Source organism: Paroedura picta, chromosome 10 (assembly GCF_049243985.1).
Source record: "Paroedura picta isolate Pp20150507F chromosome 10, Ppicta_v3.0, whole genome shotgun sequence".
Lineage (NCBI taxonomy): Eukaryota > Metazoa > Chordata > Lepidosauria > Squamata > Gekkonidae > Paroedura > Paroedura picta.
Window position 1 is genome coordinate 30,185,385 of NC_135378.1, and position 16,951 is coordinate 30,202,335.

The 16,951-nt window shown below is 46.7% G+C and overlaps 1 long non-coding RNA gene and 2 other non-coding genes across 4 annotated transcripts; all 3 read left to right on the forward strand.

Moving 5' to 3' along the window:
• Positions 1 to 10,253: 10,253 nt before the first annotated feature.
• LOC143819857 (uncharacterized) lies at positions 10,254 to 16,051 on the forward strand. Of its 2 annotated transcripts, none has more exons than XR_013225130.1 (3): positions 10,254 to 10,415; positions 11,885 to 12,008; positions 14,977 to 16,051. It is a non-coding gene; the product is annotated as an uncharacterized LOC143819857 (long non-coding RNA). The 2 variants fall into 2 exon arrangements; XR_013225131.1 differs by having other exon boundaries at positions 10,396 to 10,425.
• LOC143820098 (small nucleolar RNA SNORA26) lies at positions 10,598 to 10,720 on the forward strand. Its single transcript, XR_013225240.1, has one exon. It is a non-coding gene; the product is annotated as a small nucleolar RNA SNORA26 (small nucleolar RNA).
• Positions 13,460 to 13,577, forward strand: LOC143820097 (small nucleolar RNA SNORA26). Its single transcript, XR_013225239.1, has one exon. It is a non-coding gene; the product is annotated as a small nucleolar RNA SNORA26 (small nucleolar RNA).
• Positions 16,052 to 16,951: the final 900 nt, after the last annotated feature.

A 16,951-nucleotide genomic window follows, 5' to 3' on the forward strand; every position in this document is an offset into this window, starting at 1 on the left:
ATATTAATCCACTAGTATGCCAGCATCTTTCTCACACTTTGAACACATTTTGCTAAAATACAATGAACCAAAAAGAATGTTGTTCTCAAATGGAATCGGCTGCCTAAGGAGGTGGTGAGCTCCCCCTCTCTGGCAGTCTTTAAGCAGAGGTTGGACAGATACTTATCCTGGATGCTGATCCTGCATTGAGCAGGGGGTTGGACTAGATGGCTTGTATGACCCTTTCCAACTCTATGCACCTATGATTCAAATGCTGTGCTCCAGAAACAAAGTTATCTAGAGTGGGGAAAGGATTACAGAGGATACTTCTAGAAAAAATTTGAACGGCTCTCCTGTGTTCAGAAGCTATGCACCTCATGAAGGAGAGACGACTTGAATTTTATGACCTTTTTATATGTTTGTATTATTCTATTTTGGTATCGTTCCATTTTTATAAACTTTTTGTAGTACTGTTCTTTTCTACGCAACTATGGGTATATGAACCATTTGTGCACTTATGAATTTCGGACGGGTTTGTTTCAGAATTCATATTTCAGTATTGTAAGATTCCATGTTTCAGTATTATATTTTGCCATTTTACCATATCAGTATGTATTCCACCATGTCAGTGTGTACATAGTTTGAGTGCATCACTAAAACCTGGCAGCTTCATGTCCCTGAGTCTTCGTAAAGGACTAGCTTGAAGACACCTGTTTACAGAAACTCTGCCTTGTCTCTAACAAGGGAAGAGTAACATCCTGACATCTCACCCAGCCTTGCTATTGGCCATTGTCCTTTGCCTCATTTTTCTCTCAACTCCCTGAGCAGGGACAGGATGGAATATTATTATTTTATGAAATACTACCTAGACTGTTTTCATTGGAAGGTCTTAGCAGGGGTGGTGCCAGAGTGGGCAATCTGGGATGACTTAATTGGGTGTGATTTTCTCACCTGTATAAAATCTTATGCCTTGGGGCTGGGGGGCACGCTAATTTGGTGATGTCCCAATGTCTAAATTGGTCTGCTCAGCTGCATCTTAAATAACATTTATTTGAAGGATCCTCTGCCAGGGCCCAGGTGCCGGAGACAAACATGCACATGCTGCTGCTTTCATGCTCTGCTTCTGACTGGCTCCTTTTGGCAACAGGACTTGCGGGGCTCGCTTTATGGTCACGTTCATAATCCAATTAGCTTCAGTGGAGCTGCTCTGCAGGGGGGGGGAAAGGTCTGAAACAAAAATAACATATTGTGGGAGCTCTGAATGGCACTTCTGTCTTTTGCAAAATACACACTGCATCTGTGTGCCCTTTTCTCCTCCCGGATTTGTATATAGTAGTCTTGAAGCGCTAATTGCAGGGCACATACACCGTAGAAAGCCAAACAGTGGGTTTACTGTGACAGCATGTGGGTTTCCAGCTGAACAAGGGTTATTTTCAGTGTAAATCTTGTAAAGCCCGTATTTATATGGCTCCTAATAAATCCAGGCATTAGCAACAGCCAGATCAAAACTGTTGGCTGTTGTCTGTGGGCTATATTACTAATACTAAAAGCACCTACTTCCAGGTGTTCGAGAGCATTTGCCGTACAATCCTATGCAGCGTTAACTCCTGCCTAAACCCATTCATTTCATTTGGCTTAAACTGGAGTAACCTGGTATAAGATTGCAATGTTCGCTGTTACCAGAAGCAGTATGGTAACCAGTCCTCCAGGGGTAGTCAAACTGCGGCCCTCCAGATGTCCATGGACTACAATTCCCATGAGCCCCCTGCCAGCAAATGCTGGCAGGGGGCTCCTGGGAATTGTAGTCCATGGACATCTGGAGGGCCGCAGTTTGACTACCCCTGACTGACCATTTTTAAAGAACTACATCAGTTCACCCTTCTTCCGAGGATCTCAGAATAATACATATGGGACTGTCTCACTGTATCCTTGAAAAATTTAGATGGGTAGTTGTGGTGATTGGAAACAATAGAAGAAGAGCTGCTTTTTTTATAGCCCGCTTTCCACTACCTAAAGGAGTCCCAAAGCAGCTTACAAATACCTTTCCCTTCCTCTCCTCACAACAGTTACCCTGTGAGATAGGTGGGGCTGAGAGAGCTCTGAGAGAGCTGCTCTGCAAGAACAGATCTGAGAGGACTGTAACTAGGTCACCCTAGTTGGCTTCATGTCAAGCAAAGGGGAATCAAACCCAGCTCACCAGATTAGAAGCTGCCTCTCTTAACCACAAACCAAGCTGGCACCAATTTCTCAGTAGTCTGAAGGTATCTCTCATGATTTCCAAACCTCACTACGTATGGGAATAGAACAATAGAAGAAGACCTGTCTTTTAATACCCACTTTCCACTACTTGAAGGAGTCCCAAAGCATTTTACAATCACCTTCTCTTCCATTCCCCACAACAAACACCCTGTGAGGTAGGTGAGACTGAGAGAGCTCTGACAGAACTGCTCTGCAAGAACAACCCCAAGAGAACTGTAACTAGTCCAAGGTTACCCAGCTGGCTGCATGTGGAGGAGTGGGGAATCAAACCCGGTTCTGCAGATTAGAGGCTGCTGCTGATAGCAACTACACTAAGCTGGTCTGGAGCAGGGAAGTACCTGGGCATACATCTCTCTACCAGTGCTGTCCTAAGCAGGGCAATGCCCTTCTAAGTCCATTGAATTTCAAAGCTGAAATTCTAGTCCCTCTTACCTGGGAAGACACCTGGACCCAGGGGGACACAGTGCTGATTAAATGCACATATGATCCTGCTACAGCTTCTTTGAGAAAGGCAGTTTCTTCCCACATCACTACGGCATCTAGATTTTTAAAATTTCACCATCAACAGGCATAAAACAGTTCACTAAAAACTGGCATTCTCATTGCATTTATGACTTTATAAAAGGGGAAGGCTTCTTTCTTTCTTTCTTTCTTTCTTTCTTTCTTTCTTTCTTTCTTTCTTTCTTTCTTTCTTTCTTTCTTTCTTTCTTTCTTTCTTTCTTTCTTTCTTTCTTTCTTTCTTTCTTTCTTTCTTTCTATTTATATGCCGCTGCTCCTAGACCTGCCACTTTGTAGCACCTCACAACACATAACACATACAAACAAAAATCCATATGAACTTCTACCCGCAGACCCTCCACCCCACCCAATCCTCCCCCTTGGTCTGCCAGATCCCCAGGGTCAATGTTGCATCTAGGAAACACTGGAGGAGAGGCAAGATCTTTTATCAGCCTGGCCTCAACCCAGAGCCTGGCAGAAGAGCTCCATTTTACAGGCCCAGCAGAACTGAATCAGTCCGGAACTGAATCAGCTCTTCTGGGAGCTCATTCCACCAGGGAGGTGAAATGGTCAAGGCCAGGCGAACTTCCTGTGGGCCAGGAATCAAAAATCCCTATGGGGGGGGGGGCTAAGCAGAAAAAGGGTCCTTCAAGTACACTTGGCCCAGACCACGTATGGCCTTAAAGGTTAACACCAGGACCTTGATTTTGATCCGGTATTCAACTGGTAACCGGTGCAGCTGCCTCAGCACTGGCTGGATGTGGATTCTCCAAGGAGTTCTCATGAGGACCCTTGCAGCTGCATTTTCAAACAGCTGTAGTTTTTGGGTCAAGGCCAAGGGTAGGCCCAAGTACCCTATTTGTCAACATTCCCATCTGCTCTGTAAATATATGAGGAAGTCTGCAGGCTGCTCAAGCTGTCAGTCTTAAATTACTTTTTATAAGAGCATGGAGGGCAGTGGCGACAGGACCGAGATTTCATCTTCTTCAAACAGCCTCTGTATGCTTTTGTTACCAGCAAGAATGTACCTTTGTTCATTGTTTAAACCAGAGACGTAGAGGAATAAGTGAAAGCCAAGCACAACTGACTAGCTTTTAACTGGAACTGCAACTAGATATGCTACCTGGTTACCTAGTAATATTTCGGCTCTCTTTATTCACTGTTCCTTGCTCTAAGATTTAACTTTCATTTCCAGCAGTTATCCTCTTGGCCTTTTAATTCTATATTCTGAGCCCCTTCTGCATATACTGCATAATGCTTCTGCAGATGGATTTTCCTATGCAGAACAGGAAAATATACTTCTAAAGTGCATCAACGGTGCATTATCTAATGCGTGCAGAATGGGCCCTGTCCTTCCAATATCCTTGTATTAATCCAAAGCTCTGATTTCCATAAACTTAAACCACAGGACAGTTGAAGTCCAGGGGCTCAAACTGAACCCAATGTCAGCTTCCATAAAGATAAGACATCTATACATTCTTGTCCTCCACTGATGTCATAAATGGAGAGTGGATACATTCTGTACCCAGATAATCAAAGCACAAACTATGCCAGCTTTGATCATATAAAGGGCACAAATGCCTGCAAAATACTCAGAAAAGTAATCAGGACAGAAGGACTGGCCTCTTCTAAGTATTGTTATTAGCTCTGTTTGATCAAACAATCAAAGACTGTCTTTAGTGCATGTTAAGTGGTAATGTTATTCTCCACCCCTAACCCCCCCCATGACAGAAGCTCTACCTTTAACATGGTTGCTCAACTGGCTATTTAAGGATTGTTTCACAGATAGACAAGAGATATCCAAAGGTGATCGCCATTTGCTGTCTCTGTGATATGACTCCTAATGTTCCTTGGGGGTCTCCCATCCAAATACTAGTGAGTGTTGGTCTTGTTTAGCTTCCAAGACCTGGTGAGATCATGTTTGCCTGGACCATCTAGGGCTTGTTCTGCACTTAATTTTTCCCCCACTGTAAATTTTGCTGAATTCTGGTTGATTTGAACCAGCCTTCCTTTTTCCTGATTTTAAACACGTCGCCCTTCTGCATTTTCATTATCCCGATTTTCAGTCTCCTTCCCGCTTGATTGGGGGGGAGGTGTTGGGTGAAGCTCCATCCAGCATTGAAGGAGCACAAGGCTGGAGAGTGCTTTATTTCCTGCCTTTTGACTCCCAAGTCCACAGCCAGAGCAAGCCAGGAAAGGGGCGAGTGGAGCACAAGGCTGCTTGCTTATCTTTCTTTTCCTGCAGGAGCAGGGTGTGGGGAGGGGAAACAGCAGCCTTATAGAAAACAAGGAGGGGAAAGTAAATCCAAGAGGCAAATCTCTGCTGAGAGAAGTGTGGGCTTTTGGAGCACAGTCACTTTAAAACAGATCCATAAATGAGGGCAAAAATGTGCCTTGTGAGGGAATGGTAACCGGGAACCAGGCTGTCTTTGACCTGATGTCCTGACTAATCAGTGACAGACTGCTTTGCTATGTCAGTATTGGTGAAATGAGCTCCTGGAGAACATCAGGGTCATGATTGAACCAGCACAGTTCCATAGGTCCTGCAAGATGTTACTCTTTTGCCAGGCATGTGGTTGAGATCAGGAAGCACGGAAGAACCACATCATCATATGGGCCTCCCCTACCGAGTTTGGAGTTTTCCTCCCATATCACCTCCTTACAGAGGGACCAGATAATGACTCAGTTATGATATTGCACTGTCAGTTTTCAGTAGTTTTAAATGTATTTATATGGTTTTATGGTTTTATTGCTCATACTAGATTTCAAGCCCATTTTAATTTGAAATAAAATGGGCGCTAGATGGGCTGGGGGGGAGAGCCCGTCCCTGGCAGAAGCCGGAGGGAAAAGTGGGGCTGGGAAAGGAGGCTTCTGTCGGGGCGGAGATCTCCCTCGCGGCTGCGAGGGAGAGCTCAGCCCCGGCAGAAGCCGGAGGGAAAAGGGGGGTGGGGAAAGGAGGCTCCCGCCCCCCACCCTCCCCAAAGGCTCCCACGGCGTCCTGTTGGCCCCGGGAGCGGGCTCGCTGGGCGAGGCCGCTGCCGGGGCCGACAGAAGGCCGGCTCCCGCCCCCCCACCCTCCCCAAAGGCTCCCACGGTGTTCTGTCGGCCCCGGGAGTGGCCTCACCGGGCGAGGCCGCTGCCGGGGCCGACAGAAGGCCGGCTCCCACCACCCCCACCCTCCCCAAACGGCGAACGGCGTTCTCTCGGCCTCCGCTGCAGCGAGGGCGCTCCGGAGGCCGAGAGAAAGCCGGCTCCCTCCACCCCCACCCTCCCCAAACGGCGAACGGCCCCCGAAGCTCTCCCCAGCCTTCTCTCGGCCGGCGGAGCAGCCTCGCGGCATCTACGACGCTGCGAGGCCGCTCCGCTGGCCGGGAGAAGGCGGCGCGGGCGACTGCTCACCTGTCGCTGTGTGGGTGAAGCAGGGAATGGGGAGCCGCGCGAAGCGTGGCTCCCCATTGCCTGCTTCGGGCGGGATGGACAGTTGGAGGGGCCAATCAGGAGCCGCTTCGCGGCTCCTGATTGGCCCCTCCGAGTTTTTATCCCAGACCGGTCCCGCCCTAACTCCTCCCCACTACCCCTTAGTCTTTTATTCAGTCCGTGGCGCCCGTGGCGCCACGGGCTGTGTACAGATAATTGTAAGCCTCAAGATGGCTGGGTTATAAATGCAAATATAAATGAATAAAAAACAAATAAAAATAAAATAAGTCAGCTGCAGACTGATGGTACTTCCCACTAGACTTGGTAAGGTTGTTTTTATGGGTCAGGTACCTGCACTTCCTGATCTGTAATTGTATTTACAGTTTTTATAGTTTGCCTTTCTCCCTGGGACTCAGGTCAGATGATACAATGAAGTCAGTGGAATAAAGATAGAATAATAGAATAGAATCATCTTTATCTTTAAACCGCCCGTGGCGCCACAGGCGCCACGGACTATATAAATGGCTAAGGGGTGTAGAGGTGGGATTAGTCCGTGATGAGGAAGGGTCCGGATTGGACCCTTCCTCACGACAGACAATCGGAGGGACCAATCGGCAGGCGCTTCGCGCCTGCCGATTGGTCCCTCCGATTCCCAGCTCCAGGAACTGCGAGCCGCGCACAGCGCGGCTCGCAGTTCCTCCTGGCCTGACGCGGTGAGAGGCGCGAAGTGCCTCTCGCCGCGTCAGCCCGCCGCCAACAGAAGAAGCTTGCCGCCCCCGACCAGCCTGCCTCCGCCCGCGACCAGCCCACCGCCGCCGCCGACCAGCCCGCCGGACCAGCCCGCCGCCGACCACCCTGCACACCACTGCGGTAAGGCCCTAGCGCCCGCTGCATTCCTCTGCAGCGGGCTTGATTACTAGTAGAATAATAATGTTGGAAGGTACGTCCTGAGTCATCTAGTCAAAATCCCTGCACTATGCAGGACACTCACAACCCTATAGTTCACTCATTGTAACCTGCCACCCCCTTGAACCTTCACAGAATCAACCTCTCCATCAGATGGCTATCCAGCCTCTGTTTAAAAAATTCCAAAAATGGAGAACCTCCCACCTCCCGATGAAGCAGGACTCTGAAACAAACACGTATTAAATGGGCCATGTGAAACAATGCAGAAAATGGTGTTCGGTTGGTAGACATGATAATGAGACCAAGATAATGCATACAGCAATGGATAATACATACAATTATTTTATCTTTGCCATCCACTCACAAAGCTGACTTATGGCAAGCCTGTCGTGTTGTCTGGGCAGGAAATATTCAAAGGCAGTTTGCCATTGTCTGCATCAACGTAGTAACTTCCTTGATGGTCTTATATCTAAGATCTAGAGAAGAAAACCTGCTCAAGATTTCAGGCCCCAAAGATATCAAATTGGTCTCAACCAGAGCCAGGGCCTTTTGAGCCCTGGCCCCAGCCTGATAGATGCTCTCCCTGGCAAGATGAGGGCCCTACAGGACCTTGGACAGTTCCACAGGGCCTGTAAGACAGAGTTGTTCTGCCAGCACTATGGTCAGTGTTGAAATCTGGCCTCCCTGGTCAAAACATCAGTCAAATGATACCTGAGTCTGAATAGTCAGTCTATGTCAACCCTCCCACTACACAAACACAAGTGATTAGAATTATTTTAAGGGATCCATTATGTTTTTAGTATATAAAGTATGATCATATTGTTGTATTGTTTTTAAAATGTTGCTACCTACCCTGAACCCTAGGAGAAGGGCGGGCTACAAATAAAATTTAATTATCCTTATACGAGACCACCCCTGCCAAAAATTCACCTGCAGTTAGAAAGCACCCACCCCCAACTCTGAGCAACCCTCATAGGGTCAAATATTAAAAGAGGTAGGTTTTATTATTTTATTGGTGTTAAAATGTTGTATGATGATTTTTCTAAACCTTGCTGTCAATCACCTTGAGTCCACTCACTAATATGAAAATACTAAGCAGGGCTGACTTTGTTTAGCTTGAGATCTGATGGAATCAGACTAGCCTGGGTCAGTCAGTAATATCTTCCACCACGATTCCCTTCACTAAAACATCTTTCCAAGACATTATAGCCTCATTTCCCATTCCTCCCTTTTATCCTCAGAGTAACCCTGTGAGGTAGGCAAGGCTGACAGAGGGGGTGACTCACCTAAGGTTACCCAACAAACTTCCATGGCAAAGTAAGGACTGGAACCTGTGGATCTCCAACTTTGTAGTCCAGCCATTCTTAACATTTTTTTACCATTGAGAAACCCCTGAAACATTCTTCAGGCTTTGAGAAGCTCTGGAAGTGGTGTGATTGTGCAGAATATAGTTGGGAAGCCTAGTCTCATATGCACCCCCCTTGGGGACCCTCCCCTCCCCACCCCCTCCAAGCCTTTCTTTGGCCATTTTGGGAGGAGGGGGCAGGTCAACATGACCGTATGTCACCCTATAATGGTTTAACAAATTAAAAAAATATATATTAAAAATGAATTAACTCTCACCCATTCCGGAAACCCTTCCAGTACCATTAAGAAACCCCAGGGTTTCATGAAACCCTGGTTGAAAAAGCTTGTTCTACTCCAGCAGTACCAGGCAGGCATGATGTTCTTCAGAAAGATTTGTTTGATGTCAAAGGTAATTACAAAAAAATGCCATCTGTAACATAAATAAAGACCGACTGGGGTGATGGGAGGAGTTGGCATTTATCATTCACCTGATTGGCCATCTGTCCAACAAACGGCCAATCAGGTAGGCTTTCCCATCCCGGCTGCATCCCCCTGCAACTTCTTCCATGTGGAAGAAGTTCCAGCCCGCTCTACTGGACTGACTGTGAAAGGTAAGTCAGCCAGTGAGTGGGAGCTGGCGGGGAGGGTCTGGGACTGAGGGCCCGGGTCGGGAGGGAGCACCTGCCAGCACTTGCCCCCACCTGAGCAATCCTGCTGTGGCCTCACCAGGCCTTGGTGGGCCTGCCTGGGTCAATGGGGGAAGGCTAGCACCTGTTGTATTTTTTCTACAATGGGATTTTCTGTTAGTCTGATTATATAAGGAATTATATTATAGGACTGTTCCAGACTTCAGCACCCCTTCCTTTTCCCTACACATTTCGACAGTTTTCCCATGTAAGAATTCTGACCCAGAACTTCAGTGCAAGAATTCCATGAAGCCCATTCCTACAGAGGCATGCCTTCCCATGTGAAGTTTGTGAATAATAGCACAGAACAGGGCAGGACAATTTTTTATTTTTATGCATGTTTCCCTGTACACAAAGGATTCTAGTTTTTAAAGGTACAACAATGACAACTTTATTAACATACAGAACAGCATATATAGATAATACAGGGACCAGAAAAGTATTCAAAATTAAAGATAAAATGCTCATATTAATGTAGGAATTTTGCAACTCTATCAATTATAACAGGATTCTGGGTGTTTAGCAGCAGAAGCATCTTATATTTATTGGACACCTCCCATTTTCTAACTAGGCATAGATAGAGGAATTTGGCCCTAACATTTTCATATAGTGGACAACATGTTATTGTTTGCAAACAACAACACAGAACAGGGCAGGGCATTTTTAAAAAATGCACATTTCCCTGCACACACCAAAGGATTCTACCTTGAAAGTTGAAGAATGTCTACATTGACTTCAGGGCGGAATAGGAAGCGCAGATTTCAGTCGTGGAATAAAAGAAAAAGAGCTAGGGTTTCTGCATCCCGTTTTGTCCTACCCGAAGGAGTCCCAAAGCGGCTTGCAACCACCCTTTTTTCTTTCACCCCACAACACACTCCTTACAAGGCAAGGGGAGTTGAGAGAGCTGAGAGATGCAAGAACAGTGTTATGCAAGAACAGCTCAAAGAGACCTGTGAGTGGCCCAAGGTCACGGCTGCACGGCGAGGAGGAATCAACCCCAGTTCTCCAGATCAGAGCCTGCTGCTCTTTACCACGCCAGTGCTCACTTTCTCCCCGCCCCCTTCCTTCCTGCATGCCAATTAGCTCCGCGGCCGGAACAAACGGAAGCAAAAAAAAAAAAAAAAAATCCGGCCCAACCACTTTCACTCCTCCTCCTCCTCCTACCCCTTGCACGCGGGGCCATCCTGAAGCATTATACGCACGCGCCAGGCTACTTAGTCTCGCGGGATCGTGGTCCTCCCGTCCCACCTCCCCCCCCCCACCCCGCGGTGCTATATAAATGCACGTCCGTGACCGCCTCTTTCTCTCCTGCTCTGGCCAGTGGTGAGTGAGGGTGCGCGTTGAAGTTATGCGCGCTTTACGGCCAGGTGTGGGGAGCAGGGGCATCCTAAAGGGGGGCGGGGGCGGAGGAGCGGGTCTCCGAGGGGCTGGCGCCCCCGGGGATCGTGGTGGCGGCGCAGGTAGGTCTGCAACCCCGCGGGGCGGTCGCCCCATCCCTTTTAACTGTGCCCATCGAAAGCGGCCCCGTGCTTTCGGGTGGCAACACAGGAGGGAAGAGCATCCGTCTCACTAAAACCCGGAGCAGGGCCGTCGCTCTCTGCTTTCGGATCCTGTCGTGGGAGACACGCCGGTTGCTGCGCTTCTGCCTGGCAGGGACGCTTGGTTGCAGTTTGCACCGGGAGGGGGGGGGGGGAGTTGGGGCGGGACAGGCGAAGGCTCCCCGGGGTTAAGGAGTTTTGCAAACTGCCCTGGCCAGACTGCCTGGATAGGAGAGGGGCTGCTCCCCAGGGCGATGGCTTTTCAGGACTTCTTGGTTATTGCTACGCTTTTCCGCCCTCCCCCTTGTGCTATGGGGGTCTCTGCACGCAAATTAATATTCCAAGTCAATGGCTATTTAACTCCCCCTGCCGCTGGAGACAGAGGAAATGGTGGCAGAGTGTGAGACCAGGAATATCTGAGCTCATTCTGTGCACATTGGACCATGCATGTTCAGTGTGCTTTTTGCAGCTGGATGTTCCTGTGCAGAACATGAAAGTCTACTTAAGGAGGGCATTAGAATCCTAGCGTTGGAAGAGACCTCCAGAGTCATGTAGCTCAACCCCCTGCAGGATTCAGGAAATTCACAACCCACCCACAGTGACCCCAGTTCCATGCTCAGATGATGCCTCCCCCCCCCAAAAAAAAACAAACAAACCCTGAATCACTGGCCAGTCTGGTCTGGAAGAAATTCACCTCCAGACCTCAAAGTGGTGATGGGCATTTCCTTGGAGATGCAAGAAAGGGCCACAAGAGCCAAACACAATCCCTTCCTGCCCACCCACTCACAATCTGCCCAAGTTCACAGAATCAGCCTTTCTGTCTTATGGCTATCTAGCCTCTGCTTAAAAACTTCCAAAGCAGCACCCACCATCTCCCAATGCATGTGGAATGGGCCCAGGACCTCTCTCCCACAGGGTAGCCAGTCCCAAAGCCGTGCCAGACAAGGTGATAAAAATTGGGATGTGCACAGAAGCTGCTGGGGAAATGGGAGAAAAGTTTCCCAGTGGCATTGAGTCAAAGAAGCTCTGCATTACGTAGCAGAGGGATCTGGAATGCTAAGGCCATGGATTGCAACTCTTTCACTAAAAGTGACAAGCCATTTGTTGTTCTTCGATACATATTGTGCAATCTGTTGCTATTCATTTAATTCATTCAGGCTAAATTCCTTAGGTTCAGGAACTGTTGCCTGGCTTGTGAGCAACTGTGGCAGAATGAGCTGGTTAACTATGAATTTTGCTTTCCCTCCTGTTTAGGGAGGACTAGTTGAATCATGAACAATAAGTTTTCTTCCTCAGAAGTGTGGCCTCCTGGGGAAAAAAGGTGCTGTAGTTGAATGCATGAGTAAAATAGCAGCTGAAGAGTTATTCTTGTGCAAAGGTAAGAAGTGATGCTGCTTTTAATGCCGTGCTGAGAACATTCATTCTTTCCTCTCTTTCCCAGACCAGTAAACTTAGTACACACCGACCTCCTCTTAGCCATCTTCTGATTCGTCCACCGAAATCTGCTGCTTAGTATTACGGCAGCAGTCAAGCTGCATTTCCACCCTAGCTTGCAACAAGCACCCCCCCCCCCCCTATTGTGATCTTTTGATCCTGTGTGTCATACCTAATTCTACAGAAGTGCCAACTCCAAAGCAATCTTTAAAGGTAGAGCTTTGCTGAAGGTTGGGAAAAAGAGACGTATATGCCTGGACAGCTGTGAAAGGTGTGTGTGTCAAATCTGAGACCCAGCTCTTCTTATTACGCCTGTCTTCCCTCCTGAACACCTGAGTAATGCTGCTATTTTGAAGCCATCCTTTCTGCAAGAAGCAGTTGGAACATAGCCCAGGGTTATTCTCCCCAATAACAATAAAATCTCTATATAATCCCATTTTCTTGCCAGCACCTCCCCCGTCCCCCACTGCAACTCCATCAGTACTGAATTGACTATAGGCTCCTTCCTGGGGGACCTAGGTTGTTTGGGATCTATAAAGCAGGATGCCTCTGGACTCAGGAATGGTACCAATGTGGTGCTCAGCACATGTATTGCTTCAGAACTTTGCTACATGCTAGATAACGGCCCTCTAGAACAGGGGTAGTCAACCTGTGGTCCTCCAGATGTTCATGGACTACAATTCCCATGAGCTGCCAGCATTTGCTGGCAGGGGCTCATGGGAATTGTAGTCCATGAGCATCTGGAGGACCACAGGTTGACTACCCCTGCTCTAGAATGCCTAGACTAGTGCTAACCTCTCAGTGGTGGCTCCTAACCGTCTTCCCTACCTCCAGCTGCACCAACTTCATCAGGCCTGTGCATCCTTCTTGTTTTATACCAAAAGTTCATATCCATGGTCAAAGTGGTAAACTTGTGGTTGAATATCCTTGCATATACAACTGGTCCGTGATTCTATAATACATTATTTTATTTATCATATGGTATGTCTGTACATTTCCTTTTAATTGGAGATTCCAGGGGTTGAACCTGGGACCTTCTGCATGCCAAGCAGATGCTCTTCCACTGAGAAGTGAGCACTATTAAGGATGTTTGAATTCTGTAGAACAGGGGTAGTCAAACTGCGGCCCTCCAGATGTCAATCGACTACAATTCCCATGAGCCCCTGCCAGCATTTGTCCTGCCAGCATTTGTCCATGGACATCAGGAGGGCTGCAGTTTAACTAGCCCTGCTTTAGAACATCAAGCCACCTTTGCCCCCAACTTAAGGTCCCCAAGGCAGTGAACAATGAACATTAATGCAAGATTTAAAATGCATAGAAATATACTAAAAGAGGCCACAGACACATGAGGCATCTGTGCGGGATGGTATCTGGCAACCGGTCCCCTTCTTAGCTTTGCCCTCTTAAGGCTGGGTGGTGCTTCAAGAGGCCAAGACAGAAGGGTAGAGTATTCCTCTCAAACCCATTGGGAAGGATGAAGATCCTTCTCTGGATCTTGTTGGGAGAAACACAAATCATAAAAGTCTTGCTTAAATTCCAAGCTATGGTGGTCCAATTGCTGTTGCCAGTAGTATTATAAATGGAATAAGTGTAGCTGTTTATCATGATGTAATTTTATATTTTATTTTCAAAATTGCCTGTCAGTCGGGTTTTGTAGTTCCTAGCAATTGAGGTTTTATTGGTGCCAGATATGACAGATAGCTCTTTTTAAAAAAAAGCAGATGTCTGGATGTTTTTAGAAGATCATGTGGCAACCTATTTCTTGCAGATCAAGCAGCTACAGGAATTCGGAAAAGAGCAAGTGAATAGATGATGGGTAGTTCTGTATGCAGCAGATGTTGAGAACGGAAAGAAATGGGGATCTTTCTGACCCCTGCTTTTCTTTACTTTGTAATGAATGGAATATAGGCATTTGCTGCTCAAAGCCAAGCCAGCCTCGAGTCACTTACAGATTCAAAAAGAGGAAATGAGGAGCTTTTTGCTAATAAAACCTAGAGGTTCACAGGATAATAGTTCTGAAGGAGTCAGTTCCATAATCTGCTTCCGTCACAGATTATTTTAGGCCAAGAAGTTGGTATGAACAGCTATTTCAGCTGGAACAAGTGGGAGGTGAAGATATTGAAAGCCTACAGAAATTGCAAAAAGAGTAATCTCAGGATGTTTGCTGGTGGCATTAGCCTGCAAATCAGTCGACCAGGAATAAAATTCACAATGAACTTATCAGTAAAATGGGGGATTGTGTGCCAGGTGATTATGGTGTATGGAGAAATTTATAACAAAAGCTCAGCCACAGTGAATTCACATTCTGAAAACGGCTACTATTTTTGTATCCAAGTACATGCAAGTCATTGGTTAAATAAGACGCTATGGCATACGTATAGCTTGGCATTCGGTCTCCTTATTTCCTTCATGAGACACCATAAGAGCCAGTGGTTATTTTTGGAAATTTGGGGGAGCCCAGAAATGGTGATGTGCCCCTTCAGAGAAGTAAGATGAGGGAGCCCATCGTTTCCATTGTGGAGAAAGAGTCTAATTCTATAGAGTAGGGGTAGTCAACCTGTGGTCCTCCAGATGTCCATGGACTACAATTCCCATGAGCCCCTGCCAGCGTTTTGAATGAATCCCCAGACATTGAAGGGGGGGGGAGATAGAGCTGCTGCTTTTGGCAGTGGACACACACGTACTGGAATGTCTACTGGGATGGAGTTAACCTATAGCAGACCTTTTGCTTATTGACACGGCTCAAGTGGCTGAGATAAGATGTTGGTCCACAAGGTGTTTTGCTAGTTGGCAGAAGACTGCCAGGGTAGATCACAGCCTGATATGTGGAAGAAACCCCTTGACTAAATTTGATCACTGCAGTCTGGAAAATGAGAAACTGCTGAATCAAATCTCTCTTCTCTCCCTCACAGGCAAGAACAGAAATGGATTGCTGCTGGTCCATTGGTCACCGTTTTTGATGTAACAGATGAATCTGGATGGACACGCTTGAGGCTTTTTTCACCCGTGTTATGCAGTGAAGGGGTTAATTGAAACGGGGAGTTGCTCTGGGATGAGTTCTTCTCAACTGAAAGTTTTTATTCTAAGGTGCATTGTCTTTAAGGTGACTTCATTTGCTTATAAATAAAATGGTTTAGGGAATTCATAGAAGTTCCGTGCTCAAGGCAGGAGAGGATGCCAGGTTTTCTCCCCAGTAACTTGGATACATCTCTTTGCTGACCAACCGAATGGTGGTCATTTAAACCTGGAGCATGAGCTATCCAAAGGGTGGCCAAAAGTGTGGCTCTCCAGATGCCCATGGCAGGGGCTCATGGGAATTGTAGCCTATGGACATCTGGAGAGCCACAGTTTGGCCACTCTTGCACTAAATCTTCCAAGTGTCCAGTTTTTATTGGTGTATATATGATAACAGGCTGATATTGACAGTCTCATTCCTTACAGAACATAAATTGAGATTATGGATTAGACTATGAAACAGATAATCTCTGCTTCATATTTCAAAGTAAAGCAGAGATTTGGAATCCACCTGACTACTGTGTGTTTCTATGGAAACTGCCTTTTAAAATGGGGTTCTTGAGAAATGACTGGAATGTTGAATGACAGTAACTTTCTGCACAATTCAGTCTTCCATGTTAATTGCTACTAATAAACAGGGTTGGAAGTACCTAAAAATGTGAGGTGTTCTTCTTTCCAATCTGGAATTTTAGCTGTTGGCCCAGTGTACAGATGCATCTTATAAACCATTTTTTGAGAGAACTACCTACTTTTTGGGGAATACAGCATTTCTGAATAGCTGCCTATACAAGGGACAAGCTTTTACTACTGCAGCTGCAAGGAAGGCAGGCCACCTTGTATCAATTACACCACTGTTTTTTCCTCTGCAAAATAAGGACACAAACGCCTACCTCAAATATTGGACTCAAACTTTGTTCTTCCTCATAGGTTTGTTATGCAAATAAATAAAATAATGGTTGTAAAGACTTTGAATGTGACTACTGATCTCTGTAATATTCCATTGTACATGGTGCCTTAAAGGGTGTACGTGCCTTTTAAACCACACTAGTCCCAAAGTACCTCATTATCTTAGAAATAATGATAGCCAAAGGACTAACCAGAGTTTCGGAGCGGTCCTCAATGGGCGTCTTTCAAGTTTTGGAAATTTAAGGGCCCCAAGTCATGCATGGTCTTGAAAGCCTTTTCCACAAGTCTGCAGATAGTACAGCAGCCAGTGCTTGCTTTTTTTTGGGGGGGGAGGAGAGGGTAAAAGCTTCTACTGGATAAGGCCCCTTCTGTGAGTCCAGAGCTTGAAGGGGATCCAGTATGGTCCAGGTCAGACAAATACTGTTTTCCCTGTTGGACAGCCCTCCCCTCACTTACCTGGCTTGGTTATGTTCTCTCCAGCTAACTGATGAATTCAGGTACTGGTTATACAGACAGACCCTGGGCAAATGGCAAGATGCCACCAGTCTGCTGACTTAACTCCTCTATCCACCTAACTCTGCTTTTGACGTCAGATTCACAACATTTTATTAACTCTAAAATACGAAGGACATACTCTTGATGGTGTAGTAATGAGTTCTTAAGCATTCTGGTCTTACAACTGAGCAGCTGTAACTATTTTGGGTGCTGTAAACAAATTCTAAATGGGTTGATGTTTTTGGACTGCGAAGCTGTGAATGTACTTGCTGTGCTGTACTCATTATGTCCCCGTTCCTCCCACTAAGGCCCTAATTCTCCACTGCACTTCCAGTGAGTTTTCCTTGTTTCATGCTTAACTGGTGTTGCGTCAAATGTCAAGAGTGTTATTTCCTTGGTCTGTAGAGAGTTGCTTCTCAAACGCATCTTCCGTTGCGCACAATAAAGTGGAGAGATCTTTTAGTTCGAGCC